Below are 16,598 nucleotides of genomic sequence, written 5' to 3' on the forward strand. Positions count from 1 at the left end.
CACAGGTAAGGGGTTAAAATTTGCTAATCAAGCCTACCATGTTCAGGTAAGGTGGCAGTGTTATGCATGTGTGAAATTTAAACCCCTTACCTGAACATGGTAGGCTTGATTAGCGAATTTTAACCCCTTACCTGTGAAATGTCCGTGGTTTGTAGTGTCGGTTATTTCTGTGTCGGTGTTTTCGCGTCGGTGAAGTCGGTGTCGGTCTTTTGCGTGTCGATCTTCCGTCCTAGAACCATATATATATATATATATATATATATATATATATATATATACATATACACAAACATAATTGGTGTACATATAGATATACATATAGGCATATATACGGCCCACCTTTCATGGTGGGAATATCAATTATGCAAAGGTTGCGAAGTATACTATGTACTAATATTGCACCGTGTTGTGCAGAATGCATTGAAGGTGTTCTTAGCACATGTAGCTTTAGCAGGCCTCACTGGCTGCAACACTGCAAACCTGACAATCCATACCCACAGCGTTTAACCACCACGTCATATGCCAGCACTGTATGCTGTCTTGTTTGCCACACACTACAACCTACATAGAAGTATGCACATAACAACCTTCAACAACATATATATGTCCACCCTTCACAAACAGTTGCAGTATGTCCCTTGCTCTATGCACATGTACAGATGCTAATATATCTGACACAGACAGATCTCTCCATATGTGTGTGCCATACACACACAAGGCCCACACTGTTGTAAGTCCATGGACCTCATGGCTGACCTGTTGGGCCTTGCTGCAACATGAACAGGTGTCACATGTGAGCACACAGTAATATTAGAGGGTGCATGTATAGCTGCAAATGCTAGATTAGCATACTAGACTGGTACAGCTGTTGCCAATGCTAAGCTACACATTAATATGACTATCATGCATTTGCTACTCTGTCACATCCTTGTTTATATAACTGTATGCGCTACTCCCCCAAACAGCCATTGTACACATTACTGTACAGAACACAGATAACATGGATCAGATGTTTGATATTTAATGCTGAACCACATATATCACAGCCATATCCCACTGCACACAGCTAAACACTGATTTCTCCATGGCAGTAGTTATGCAGGGCATCTGTGCATAGATACGTACTGCTGCCACATATGGATGATTCAAAGTATGTAGAGTACTCTTCAAAAACATCTACTACATGCTAGTAAATACATATCAGTTACATACCTTTACTTTGTATGGGTTTGTATTATTACGTTCCGTGTGTAGTAATACATTTTTTTTATTTATATATATATATATATATATATATATATATATATATATATATTTTATGTAGATTTTTTTTGCTGTTGCTGTTGTTGTTGCTGGTGTCTGTCTGTCTGTCTGTGTGTCTCTGTGTCTCTCTTGCTTGCTTGCACGCTTGCTCTCGCTCTCTCTCTCTGTGGCTGCAATGAAATGCTTGCATGTGTGGACAGCAAGTACAGCCTGCTTTTAGAGGTATGTGCATGTGATGGCCTCTGCACCAATTGGTGGCCACCATTTGGTAATTGCATGCAGCATGCTGAGTGGTAATTGCAGTACTCACTGTCATAGCAACCCAATACTATAAATTGCTAGGTCAGGTAGGCGTAGGCCTTTCAGCTTTCCAAAGTGGGGCCCTTGCTTGTTTGCTGTGGACACCGAAGTGTAAGTCAGAAGGTTGATATACTTCTTATATATGAATCTAGGGGTGTAGCCAGTGATTTGAATGTTGTACTCAGACCTGAATGTTGCCACTTCCAGTACACAGTTGACAGTGTAGACTTGTACTCACCCCTACAAATGCTAACACAAGCTACATGGGAGTATTTAGTTTATTTTCTACTTATACAATTAGCTGCCATACATACATAGTTATTGAGATGTTTTCATTTGGCACATGAACTGTTTGGGAACTGCTATACTGTGGATATTAATGTACTCACTTCTGCACAGTTTGTGCTTTTTATTTTGTTGACATTATCACAGGATGCTCATGGAAACTGAACAATTCCAGTACCGAGTATGCCTACCTACATCCTTGCTGTACCTTAAACATAGTGGTAATTTATACATTTGGGTGGGATACTGTGTGGGGGTTGTAGAGTGCTGCAGTAAAATTATTTCCTGCTAGAATGTGTGGTTCTGTTATCACAGTCAAGTAATGCAATTCCACAACAGCTGCTGGTAAAGTTCCACAGAACAGGTTTTGTGTTATAGCATTCCTATCTTTCCTTGACATTCACACATTCTGATGAATGATATATATATTTCAGTAACAACCTGCTGTATATCTACTGTGGCCTAGTGGTACTTCATGCAGTCTAGTGTGTCCAAGGTCCAGGGTTCAAGACTGACATTGGTGTTTTATTTTGCTGCTGAGCAGAACAAGGGCCCTCATATGCAGGGTGATTAAGGCACTTTTAAGCAGTTGTAAGCAAGTTTGCAGGGGTTTGTGTGACGCTTAGCAATACTTAGCTAAGGACACACATGCGCACACTCGCTCAAACCCACTTACTGCTGCTTAAAAGTGCTTACTCCCGCTAACCCCCGCACTAATTTCTTTGAAAGAAAAGAAAATGCAGAGATAGGAAAGTGGAGAAAAAGGGGTACAAAGAGGGTAAGACAGTAGGAAAAACAGCTCAGGATGTGCAGGACAGGTGTAGGGAAGGTCCATAGCTGCCCATTTCTTTGACAGCAACAGCTGTGCATATAGTAGTAATTTGGAGGGAATTTTGAAACCTTCCACCCCTGAGAGAGGGGTGAGGACAACAAAGTATGTTGTACTGCCAATTGAATTTCAGTGTCTGTGTCCAGCGGACATTTGTGTAAAATGGGCAGCTATGTATGGGGCATAATTTTTTTGTGGGAGCAAATTGCCCATTTTTTTTTCAGGTGAGAGTGGAATGTGGGGTAGGGGAAGTAGGTATATTTGGGGAGGTAGGTTGGGGAGGTAAACAGACAAGACAAACAAGATGCATACAGGGGCGGAATATGACACATGGGGTGGGTGAACCCAATTGACAGGGAAGGATGTTTGGAAATCGCAAGCCCATGAGCCCACAGATGGCAACAGTGGAACTGACATCCCCACCCATGGGCAGTCACCACTGCACCTTCACAGCCCGGAGGGTGGCTGTGCTGTGGGGCTGCATAGGAGGGGCAGGCACACCCATGAGTTGCGTCACTCTCGCCTCGAGCTGGCGTAGAGGATCAGCGACTGAACGCCAGATCTCCCTACGCACCACAGCCCAGACCATTCGGAGGGTGATAGGTGGCCCTCCTTCAGCCATGCTTGCACGGGGGGACGAGCCCCATCCCCTGCAGTGCTTCCACATGAATGTGGCACAGAGCCAACAAAGGAGGAGGTCCCGGGCTGGGCACCAGACCTGCTGGTGCCAGGTGCCATCGCCAGCTGAGGTGGGACAGGTGGGTCCGCTGGGATCGGCCTTCCTATACGTTCTATGTTTAGGAGAATTTAATGACATTTTGGGTTAGTAACAGCCAACAGCATTCCAAATTAGTTGTAACAGCATGCAGTAATATTCCCATTAACCCAACACACCAGAGTTCCAACAGTTGAACAGCAAGCATAACACATGCATATATAGAACAACAGTGGACATTCCAACAGCATGCAGGATTGATTGGTGGCAACAGGCCACCAAGATTGTGGTGTTTGAACAGGGCACATGCATCAAAGTAAATGCAGATATTTACAGAACAATAGGACATATGTCCCAACAAATGTTTTGAGATTAGACATACCCATTGAGGTGTGATTGCATTGTTTATGCACATACAGTAGGGTGTAAAAAGATACCTCCATTAACATCTTATATGTACTTATAGTTTACACTACATTCCTATTGACTGCAGGTGTATATCCCCTACATGTATTATTACACTAGGCAATGTGCATTAAGTTGTGTAATAGGTTTGGCTAGTTCATTATATACCTGACCTATATCTGACATACTAACTGTCCAGGATGCAGATGTTACTGCTACGTATTTATATATTTTATTTATACATCTACATATCTGGATGTGTTCATGTGACATTATCAGTTATATTTCTACAGCCCCCTACATTTCTAGCAGCACACTCACATTTCTGGAGAACACATTAACAAGCTACTCATGTGCCAGATTTACCTATGCATGCCAGCCATTAACCAACTGTTGAGGACTGTATATATGCTTCACAGCTACTGGCACTCCCTTCATCCACTTTATATGGGCCTGCCCAACTGTGGGTTGACAGCTCTTAATACAGCAATACTATTTATATAATTCAAAAGTACAACAACATTTCAGAGTAAGTGACAAGGACACACTCCAGGTATTATACCTTTATTAATTACATTACACAATTTTCTAGAGGCTCTCTCATTTATTTGATATTATAGTGCATGCAGAAGATTTATTCAAGACATATTATACCTTTATTAATGGGTTACAACACTGTTTTTCAGGCTCTCTCACTTATTTTATATAACAGTACATGCAGAGAAATTATTCAGGGCATTTTATGCCTTTATTATTGGGCTACAACACTTTCTTTCAGGCTCTCTCACTTATTTTATATAACAATGCATGCAGAATAATTACTAACCTGCCTGGTGGTGCAGCCTTAGCAGCCTATCTGCATAGGCTTGCTGATTTGCAGCATGGACACCTGCAGCTGTGAAGTAAATGAAGGCATATTGAGACATACCTGTCCATTATATAGACTACAATAGCTATTCTTACATACTCCATTCCATGGATACCTACTCAGTGGTGGGGCATTGTCATTTCCATGGGGCTCTTGTATCCACTGGTTCAGTTGGTCCTGCTTCCATCTCTTCAGGTCTGCATGGTGGTGTCTGACCTGCTCACCAGTCTGAGGGACGCCTGTGGCACTGGTGAGATCATGTGCTAGATGGTTCCAAGCCTCCGCTTTGTACTCCGTGCCTTGGAACTGGCCCTGCAGGAGGTTTGCATCATGATGATGGACAAGGAGCCAAACCATCAGTTTTGACTCCTCAATGCCCCACCGTTGCGCTCGAAAATGAGAGCTCTCTCCAGCACCGGCCATTCTGACTGCAGATGGGAGCTCCAATCAGTTATGGCGATTATTCCCACCTATGGGGCTTAAATATGGCTCATTTCCCACACTTATTTGTGATTGGCCAGTTTTGAAAATTCTCAGCTGAGGGCAAACCTGCTTAGCACTGTGTAAACTTTCATTAATATGTATATATACGTTGACAGTGTTGGGAGGGTGGCCTAATGGTTAAGGTGTTTGCCTTACAAACACAAGGTGCAGGGTTTCAGTCTGACAAGGGATAAATGGCTAAGCTTAAAATGGCTCACAAGGGCAGTTACCTTAGTACTAACCTATGAATCTATGAACAGCAAAGCTGTCATGGCTTAGTGGTTCTGTACTCTGATTATGATGCATAGTATCCCAGGTTCGAAGCCTGTCATTTCTTTTTATTTTATACTGGCCTGACCGACTAGGAGGTGTGGCTATGTTTAGCTGACTTTTCTCTACTTTGCCCAATGTTGCTCTACGTTGCCCAACGTTGTGCTAGTTGGCGCGGTGTGCAGCTCCGCACAAACATGCTTTGTATGCGCTAGCTGGCGTGATGTGCAGCTACGTACAAAGCTATTGTGCTAGTTAAAGCAGTGCTTAGCTATGGGCAATCATATTGTGCTAGTTACAGCAATGCTTACCTATGGGCAATTATTCTTAAATGTGCTTAATACTGGTAAATGTTACTTAGCAGTGCTTCACATTGCTTAAGATAGGTTACTTATGCATTTATTAGTATGCATGATCGTTTCACCCTCTTATATATATATATATATATATATATTTAAAATATTGTTCAGTACTACATAGGCCATTTCAATGCATTTTAATAGAATTTAAAAGGTAAATGTCAGGAATTATTTTATGTACAGATTTCCTAATGAAAATGGAAAGGGGAGTGGTGGGACTCGAACCGGGCATGCCTCCTCTTTGTGCGAAGGCTCTACCACTATGCTATTGCAATTTGGATTAATTTGCATTTTAGTAGTTTATTATCCTCTTCGATGTCTAAACTGCTTACTGTAGCTAAGCAATGGGCACACCCACACACACACACACACAAATACGGGCAGCTATTTCGGGAATAATAATAAAAAAAATTGTTTTACATTTTATTTCATTTATACAGGGCTTTTTAATGTGGGGGAGTGTAGTGTTGGGAGTATACACATTTGAGTGGACTCACTCATATCTGCTGACATTTGCACTTGCAGGGACGTGGATATTTGGACTGCTCAGCAGTCTGACATGCCCCCTGCACTCCTACATGCTCCGTGTTAGCCAGGGAGTTGAGTCAGCAAGCCCTCATGCATATGCATGATGCGCTGACGTCATACTCTTAGACGGCTGTCTCCGAGTAGGGCTTCGTTCATCCTACACTGAGGATTACTGAATCCCCCCAATATTTGGAGCCTATGTAAAAGAAAATGGACTTAAACTGAAAAACAGTCACAGACATAAATACGGCCTTTATCAAAAAAGCAAGCATGATGCTTAAGTTGTGTAATCACAGCAGAATGCACAGACAGATGAAAAGTATAGATTCACAGAATAATGTGAAAAGGAAAAATGGGAATAAAGGCAGAATGGAGCAGATTTTAAACAACACAGTCAGCAGGAAAATGGAATAAAATAAATTCTACAGCAAAATATAACAACTTACTTGCTTAACAGGTAACAGGCATTGTCTTTTACATGTGTATTACAGAGCGGGATGCACAAGCCAGTGCATTTCTTTGTGCCGGTCCCAAGCCAGGGTTGCGTCAGGAAGGGCATCCGGCATAAAACTTTGCCAAAACATTTCATGCAGTCAACTAAAAAAAATTTTTATACCAGATCAGTCGAGGCCCGGGTTAACAACAACCGCCACCAGTACTGTTATAGCTTACAGGGTGCTGGCAGAAATTGGGCTACTGTTGGCTGAAGGAGGAGAAGAGGCGGAAGACATGGCCGAAGGGACTGTGGTAGTGAGGGTTGGAACTTTGAATGTTGGCAGTATGACTGGTATAGGGAGAGAGCTAGCTGATATAATGGACAGAAGGAAGGTTGGTATATTATGTGTGCAAGAGACCAGATAGAAGGGGAGTAATGCTAGGTGTATCGGAGGTGGGTTCAAATTGTTTTATCACGGTGTGGATGGGAGGAGAAATAGCGTAGGAGTTATTCTGAAGGAACAGTATACTGAGAGTGTTTTGGAGGTGTAAAGAGTGTCGGATAGAGTGATGTTTATGAAGCTGGAAATTGATGGTGTAATGATGAATGTTGTTAGTGCGTATGCTCCACAAGTTGGGTGTGCAATGGATGAGAAAGAAAAACTTTGGAGTGAATTGGATGAAGTGGTGATGACTGTACCCAAGGGTGAGAGAGTGGTGATTGAAGCAGATTTCAATGGGAAGGTTGGTGAAGGGAACAGATGGGATGAGGAAGGGATGGGGTAGGTATGGTGTTACAAAGGAATGTAGAAGGTCAGATGGTAGTGGATTTTGCAAAAATGATGGACATGGCTGTGGTGAATATGTATTTTAACAGAGGGAGGAGCATAGGGTGACATACAAGAGTGGAGGAAGATGCACACAGGTGGATTATATCTTATGTAGGAGGGCCAGTTTGAAGGAGATTGGAGACTGTAAAGTGGTGACTGGAGAAAGTGTCGTTAGGCAGCATAGGATAGTGGTTTGTAGGATGACATTGGTTATCAAGAAGAGGAGGAGGAGTGTGAGGGCAGCACCAAGGATCAAGTGGTGGAAATTGAAAAAGGGTAATTGTGAGGTGGAGTTCAGGGATGAGTTAAGGCAGGCACTGGGTGGCAGTGAAGAGTTACCAAATAGCTGGGTAACTACAGCAGAGCTAGTAAGGGAGACAGCTAGAAAGGTGCTTGGTATCACATCTGGACAGAGGAAGGACGACAAGGAGACATGGTGGTGGAATGAGGAAGTACAGGAGAGTATACAGAGAAAGAGGTTGGCAAAGAAGAAGTGGGATTGTCAGAGAGATGAAGAAAGTAGACAGGAGTATAAGGAGATGAGGTGCATGGCAAAGAGAGGTGGCTAAGGATAAGGCATATGAAGAGTTGTATGAAAGGTTGGACACTAAGGAGGGAGAAAAGGACCTGTACCGATTGGCTAGACAGAGAGACCGAGCTAGGAAAGATGTGCAGCAGGTAAAGGTGATAAAGGATAATGAGGGAAACATACTCACAAGCGAGGAGAGTGTGTTGAGGAGATGGAAAGAGTACTTTGAGGGGTTGATGAATGAAGAGAATGAGAGGGAGAGAAGGTTGGATGATGTAGGGATAGTAAATCATGAAGTACACTAGATTAGCAAGGAGGAAGTAAGGATAGCTATGAAGAGAATGAAGAATGGAAAGGCTGTTGGCCCAGATGACATACCTGTGGAAGCATGGAGGTGTTTAGGTAAAATGGCAGTGGAGTTTTTAACCAGATTGTTTAATGAAATCTTGGAAAGTGAGAGGATGCCTGAGGAATGGAGAAAAAGTGTTTTGGTACCGATTTTTAAGAATAAGGGTGATGTGCAGAGCTGTAGTAACTACAGAGGGATAAAACTGATCAGTCACAGCATGAAGTTATGGGAAAGAGTAGTGGAAGCAAGGTTAAGAAGGGACGTGATGATTAGTGATCAGCAGTATGGTTTCATGCCAGGAAAGAGCACTACAGATGCGATCTTTGCTCTTAGAGTGTTGATGGAGAAGTACAGAGAATGTCAGAAGGAGTTGCATTGCGTTTTTGTAGACTTAGAGAAAGCATATGACAGGGTGCCTAGAGAGGAGTTGTGGTATTGTATGAGGAAGTCAGGAGTGTCAGAAAAGTATGTAAGAGTGGTACAGGATATGTACAAGGGTAGTGTGACAGCGGTGAGGTCTGCAGTGGGAGTGATGGATGCGTTTAAGGTGGAGGTGGGGTTACATCAAGGATCAGCTCTGAGCCCTTTCTTATTTGCAATGGTGATGAACAGGTTGACAGACGAGATCAGACAGGAGTCTCCGTGGACTATGATCTTTGCAGATGACATTGTGATCTGTAGTGAGAGTAGGGAACAGGTGGAGGAGACACTGGAGAGATGGAGATATGCTCTAGAGAGAAGAGGAATGAAGGTCAGCAGGACTAAGAATATATGTGTGTGAATGAGAGGGAGGATAGAGGAATGGTAAGGATGCAGGGAGTAGAGGTGGTGAAGGTGGATGAGTTTAAATACTTTGGGTCAATAGTTCAGAGTAACGGTGAGTGTGGAAGAGAGGTGAAGAAGAGGGTACAGGCAGGATGGAGTGGGTGGAGAAGAGTGTCAGGAGTGATTTGTGACAGACGAGTACCTGTAAGAGTGAAAGGGAAGGTCTACAAGAGGGTAGTGAGACCAGCTATGTTATACAGGTTGGAGACAGTGGCATTGACAAAAAGGCAGGAGTTTGAGCTGGATGTGGCAGAATTAAAGATGTTAAGATTTGCACTGGGTGTGACGAGGGTGGACAGGATTAGGAATAAGTATATTAGAAGGTCAGCCCAGGTTGGAAGGTTTGGAGACAAAGCCAGAGAGGCACGATTACATTGGTTTGGACATGTGCTGAGGAGGGATGCTGAGTATATTGGGAAAAAGATGTTAAGGATGATGCTACCAGGTAACAGGAAGGCCTAAGATAAGGTTTATGGATGTGGTGAAAGAGGACATGCAGGTGGTTGGTGTGACAGAGCAAGATGCAGAGGACATGGAAACAGGTGATCTGCTGTGGCGACCCCTAAAGGGAACAGCTGAAAGAAGATGATGATGATTACGGAGCCTAGCAGTTTCAGCATAAAATGTAAATGAAGCCCAGCAGGCGCACACACAGCAGTTTCACCATAAAATATAAATGGAGCCCAGCAGTTTCAGCACAAAATGTAAATGGAGCCCAGCAGATACGCACAACAGTTTCAGCATAAAATGTAATCAGATTTGGAGCCTAGCAGTTTCAACATAAATAAATAGTAGTGCCTACTGTGGGTGAATCTGGCAGCAATGATATGATTGGGAACCCATGCACTTTTGTGTTTAAAACTCATGCAACAGACGTATGCATGCCGAGTCCCCCATTGGGTCCTAAAATCTTGCAGCTGCAAAGGGCGTTCCCTTCCCCTCGCTGTATTGTTTCCTATGTTCTTAAAGAAGAACGTCCTTAAAAAAAAAAAAACAAAAAAAACTTTTTTTTATAATTTAAAAGAAAATGAATCTTCTGATCAGCCGGTTCCAGGGGGGTGCAAGTGCACCCCCCTTGCACCTGCCTGCAGGCGCCCTTGAATAGAAGGTGGAGATTGGAAGCTGTTTTGAAATTTGAAATAAACATAGTGAAATTCTTGACAAGTATTACTTTTGTGCCTGTTTATAAAGGGACGTTAAGATATGCTGACCAGCCTAAATAATGCTTCTTTTGTGGATGCTTTTCTCATTTAATTAAGGATTGTGACAAGGTACAAAGTAACCAGTGTGGGGAAGAAAGGACATACAGCAAAGAAGGTGTGTGCCTTAACAAATTGTTATAAAAAGGGGGCACTTTTGGATGGATCATCAAGAACATACAGTAAATAATGAAAAAGAAGGGGAGGGGGAAGAAGCATGTATGAGTAAGGACAAGAGGTGAGGGGAGTAACGGAATAAGCAAAGAAAATGTAGAAAAAATATGGAGGGGAAAAAGTGCATGCAGGAAGAGAGGGCAGAAGAAAGGATAGATGCAAATACATTTTTTGAAGTTCTAGTCAGTGAGAAATCTGATTCTGAGGATCAAGGATTATTTGCACATAAAAATAGTAAAAATATTCAGGTGTGGAAAGAGTAAAAATAAGAAAATGAACATTTAAAAATATTTCTCCTACATTTAAAACAGAAGGAAAAGCAACAATTTTAGAGTAATTTCAGTAAAAGTGAAAAGTGCTACTAACACTGTAAGGATAGGGACACTGGAATGGGTGATAAATGTAATGCTAGATGGATGCAAGATTCTTGATAAATAAACACAGGCTGCAAACAGAAAAAAATGTGGGCTGGAAATTTAATATAGAACTTAGGAAGTGAAAGTTGTTCTGGAGTGGTTGTGTTGTGTAAAAACCTGAAAACACTAGATGTAACGCTGGTAAGGATGTAAAGGTTAACTGTTGTGGATGAGAGGTGGAGAGATGTTAGCATTGTGTACATATATAACTAACAAGGAAAGATAATCTGTTTCATCAGATATTAGACTATGTGGTGGCTAACGTGAAATTATAATTACAGGGGACTTTTACAATGATTTATTGGGAAATGTAGAAAGAAAGGGAAATATGTAAAAAAAAAATACAGGAAGTGATAAAATGTGGTAAATTAGCAGTGTGGAACAAGAGTCAATGGACTTACAGAAAGGGGAACACTCGAATATAAAATTGATTATTTTGTATTATTGGAAGGCTTGGGGAGTAGCAGATGGTGACACAGTTGTGATGGGTTTTACAGATTATTTAGCAATATGGTTGGAGGGGATGGAAGAAAGTGAGTATATAAAATAGGAAAGGGAATAAAAAGAATAAATGAGAAATTATTGGATGAAACTGGGATGTGTTCCCCTCTGTTGGCTCTGGGTCTGAAATGGTGGCAAAGCTCAGTGAGTTCTTATACTATGTCCCTGTCCACCCTGTAGTGCTCTACAATCTCCAGCTCATGTACCCCCTGGAAGGTTACCCTGGGCCTGAACACTCTTCTCCTTCTCAGTCTAGACCTATTGTCAGCATCAGCACTGACCTCAGCCTCTAGCACATACAGATGTAGCAGAGCAGCAGCAGCCCCTAGCATTCTGTCAGTTAAAATTCCTGTGTGTGTCCTCCAATGGTGGAGTATGTGAGAAAACTCAGATTGTAGGCTGTATGCATACTTTATTGTGGTGAGCTACAGATGTAGCCTGTATAATTGGCTACCTATGATGCATTCCACCTGTTAGGTATATCACTGGGGGTTTGAATGTCCCAGTGTCTGTTGAACAGGGCTTAACAGAAATTTATACATGATTGGCTTTCCCAGGCTATTACCTCCCCCCCCCTTTTTTTTAATAACACTACCTTCCCTGCTAAGCACTGAGGTGCATGGTGCAAACCCATGCTGCTAGTAAAAACATTACTTAGCAGCACTGGACACACACCCCTGTTTAGCTGAGCAGCACATAAATGGGCGTCGATGAGCTCCAGTCTGCTTAAACATACTGTGACACCCCCCTTTTAATGTTAGCGACCTCTTCTGTGGACACCAACATGGTTCAGGGGCTATACCAGTTTTATCTGTGGACACAGCCCATTTTTGCTATTTAGTAACTACAGCTCATTTGCATACTGAACCATACACACAACCTGGATACTTCACTATTCCAGGGCCTGCCTCATTAGCAACCACCATCTCCCATTGTACATACTGCTTGCAGGGCTCTATAATGCATTGTTTTTGGATTATACAATATTTAATAATGTTTTTTGCATATCGGCATGTTTGTGCACTGCTGCATGGTGCACAAACATGATATGGCTATTAAAAAAATTATATTTTATTTTGCTTTATTATTTTTTTTTTTTGCACATATCTGTCACTACACTGTACTGCAGTTGTGGGAGGATCCTATAACCCTGAAGGGCTTCTACAAAAACTGGCTTGAATGGTGGACTTGAATTTAAAAAGCATAAAACGTATTTTCCCAATGACAGGATGATGTAAGAATGGAAGAGAAAGTTAAGTATGGGAAAATGTATTCTTCTCCAAGTTCTCTAATACATTTCTATACAAGAGAGTATTATATGAAAAAATATAAAAAAGAAAAAAATAAGGAATTACTGTTTAGGTATATATATGTATATATATATATATATTTTTTTTTTACATGGGAATATGGAGGAGGTAACTGCATATCTGCATAAAATAGTAAAGGAGGATATTAATATGAGGGAAATGAAAAATGCTAAGGAGAGGTAAAACGAACACCAGAGCAAATTATGAGTATTGTAATGCAGCATGTGGAAATATGTACAAGAGTAAAAAGATGAAGAATAAGAGAATGGAAAATAAAAAAAAATTCAGTACGAGTTAAGGAAGTTCTTAGGAAAGAACATGTTGTTTCAGTATCAGGTCCAGATGGTATAGGCTATGGAACATACAAGAAATTAATGGATTGGCAAAGTATTTTATAAATGTACTAAATGGATGGTTGAAGGAAAGGTCTGTTTATGAAAGATAGTGGGATATTAAAATTTACACGGAAGAAAGATAAGAATTAAATAAAAAGAATTGGAGACCCATCACACTAAATAATAGATTATAATTTTTATGAAAGAATTGAAGGAATGATGAAGGATTTTATGATGGGTGGTCGCGGTGGTGCAGCATTTAGCGTTGCCGCCTCACAGCAAGAGGTTCTCCGGTTCAATCCTCAGCTGGGGTGCCTTCTGTGCAGAGTCTGCATGTCCTCCCTGTGGTTGTGTGGGTTTCCTCCGGGTGCTCTGGTTTCCTCCCACATCCCAAAGACATGCTGTAGGTGGATTGGACACACTAAATTGGCCGTAGGTGTGAGTGTGTGCATGTGTGTGCCTTCTGTGGAAGGTTGGGCGCCAGGCTGGCAACTCGACACTGTAAAACTCCACTGCCAATCTTGAGCGGACAGGTGATCCACTGTGGTGACCCCTAACTGGGAAAAGTCGAAAGAAGAAGAAGATGATGAAGGATTTTATGGAAAAAAGTATATATCATATAAAAGGGAAGGGGTATCAAGAATTGTTATTGGTTGTGACAAATTGTGGATTATAAGAAAAGGGGAGGATGTGAAACATAGTATGTGATATTAGTGAGGCATATGATTGATTAGGATATGATGCATTTTGGGATGTTATGCAGAAGTATGGAAGATGTAACAGAAGTAGGAGTATGTGTAGGTCAACATATAATAGAGTGAGTGAGTGCTAGTGAATGGGTAGTGAGTAAAGTAATATGTATTTAGTATGGTACAAGGTAAGGATGTTCCATGAGTGGAATATTGTTAGCACTGGTAATGAAATGGGAGAGTGAGTGAAGTAGCTTATAAAATGAAATATGCTAGACAGATCTTACAAAAGGAGGTGGTGATTCCAGTAGTTTTGACATACACAGATAATATAGTTTTAGCTGCTAAGAACAAAATATGGTGTGTTGGTTTGTCTGAATAGCTGTTTAAAGGCAAAGGAAATGACCTTGAATAAAGATAAAGGTAAGGGTGTGTTTTTTAATGAATGAAGTGTCTTTGCTAGGAATAAAATTTGGGAAAAATTATGTAGTTATGATGCAATGGAAGGGTTTAATGAAAGAAAATATTTTCTGTGGAGGACTTAAATCTTTTTCTTGAATGCTAGTCTGCTGAATTTTGTATTAAAGGGGAAAATAGTATACATGCCAAATGTTTATATGATCCCCAAAAATATGAAAAGGAAATTGTGCAACTGGTGTTTCTTTTGTATGGGGTTCAAAATTAAACCCAGTGAAAGGATGTGTTGTAGAAGAGTAAAGATGAAGAGGGATTTGAGTTAATAAATCCAGTTAATTTACTTCATTAAACTTGTACGGAGTATTAAAGTGGGTAAAGGAAGAGAATGAAGAGAAAAAATTCCAGGGACATTATGAAAAGGAAAAAGAGAAAGAATTATATAAAAAAATGAAAATTTCAGAAAAAATACTAAAGTGGAAATAAAAATTGATCATAAAAATAGGATATGCTATAACAATGCGAGGAAATGATTTACTATCAAAATTCTGAAAGGTGTGCAGTCAAATGCATGGTTTCTAAGCTGTCATAATGCCGAACAAAAAGTGGTCAAGTTAATATTAGCAAAAGTGGGTATACATTTGGCAATATAAACCAAGTTCTGAATGGAGATCAGGGTACAGTGCACAGAGTAATTTAACCTTTTTCTTACTGTAGTGCAATCTCCATGTTGGTATATATAATAAGCAGGGGGAGGGGTGTGGTGGGTACAGGAGGGCTTGCCCCCTCAAATACATAAAAAGGATACAAGGACTTTTGAAACCATAAGCTTGGCATGCAAAATGTCGATTGTGGTGTTTATTACATTTGACTTTTAGGCGAAATTTTACTTTCATTTTCAATATTGTATTTCAAACTTTTGATGGAAAAATGTTCTGCCTTTTCACATTTTGATATACAATATTGTTTCATCAGTTTAGTAAATCAAAAGAAAAAATTACCAGAAGTGATTAAAGCCGTGAAAGTAAGGAATAACTGATGTACTAAGACAAAGTGACAATTTCCTACGGAGATTAAAGTTACCAGTAAAGGAGAATATGCCATATAAAAAGAAAATTGAGAAGTGTGTTTATTTCGTAGGGAAGAGGAGATGGCTGAGCATTTTTTTGGAAATGTAAAATATGTAAAACTCTGAAAAAAGCAGTGTCAAGAAATTTTTGTTGGTCATTCATATTCTCAAAAATATCCATACATAACCATATTCATAAAGAAAAGAGTGAATGAATGAGTGAGTGAGAAGGGTGAATAAGATTTTTTTTTATTTAATATGTTTTACTTGAGATTATGGTTGTGGAAGGAGTGGGGCTGGTCAATTATGGAAGGATAAGGATGTTAGAAAATGATAAATAGTAAAAAAAAAAGTTTCTATATGTGCCTGTAAATATGTAGATTTTTTTAATGTTATATTAAAAACAGGACTCCTACTTTTTGGAGGGCTGCTACTGCAGTTCCAGGAATCCAATGAGAGTGGTGCAGAGCTGGACAGAGGTGTAGGAGAAAACCTACTTAAAGAAGGAAATGGTGATTAAATAACTGTTGAAGCTAGAAAATGGACTACTGCAGATACAAGTACTGATAAATATGATGAAGCAGACAGAGCAAAAGGAAAGAGAGGCAGCAAGGTGGAGAGAATATTACAGGACAATGATACTGGAGCTATTTTCAGCTGGCAGAGGAGAAGGTTTTCAGGATTTACCTCTGCAACAGTTTTTTAACAAGAAAGTTAAGCAGATGCCTCAATACAAAAAAGAATGAAAGAAGGAACTGTGAGAGGGGTCAAACAGTTGCAGTTTCTCAAGAATCACAGAAATGGTGACCAGTGGTAAGAATAAAAATAAAAATGATGTCAGTGTGAACAGGTATGACATCATGGAAAATATTTTGCCCCTATGATTTAACATTAAAGACATAACAGCATGAATTCATTTGGGAACACAATATTTTTCTGAAGTGACATTTAAAAGCTTTAGTTTGCTGGAAAAATTTATGACAGACTGGAAAAAAAAAGAATAGCAATAGCACCATGGAAATAACGTTACAGCTTGGGGCTACAAATAAAGAAAAATATACAATTTTGCACTTCAAACATGGATGAGCACAAGTTGAAATTGTTTTTTTTCTTTATTTCACTATGTAGCAAAGTACATGAAGTTAAAAAATGTGAAGAAATGTATGGACTGGGAGTTGGGAAATGTGGTAAGAGTGGACATTAAGGATGGTAACATTC

This window comes from Protopterus annectens, chromosome 8.part0 (assembly GCF_019279795.1).
Source record: "Protopterus annectens isolate FY-2018-M chromosome 8.part0, PAN1.0, whole genome shotgun sequence".
In the NCBI taxonomy this organism is placed as follows: domain Eukaryota; kingdom Metazoa; phylum Chordata; order Ceratodontiformes; family Protopteridae; genus Protopterus; species Protopterus annectens.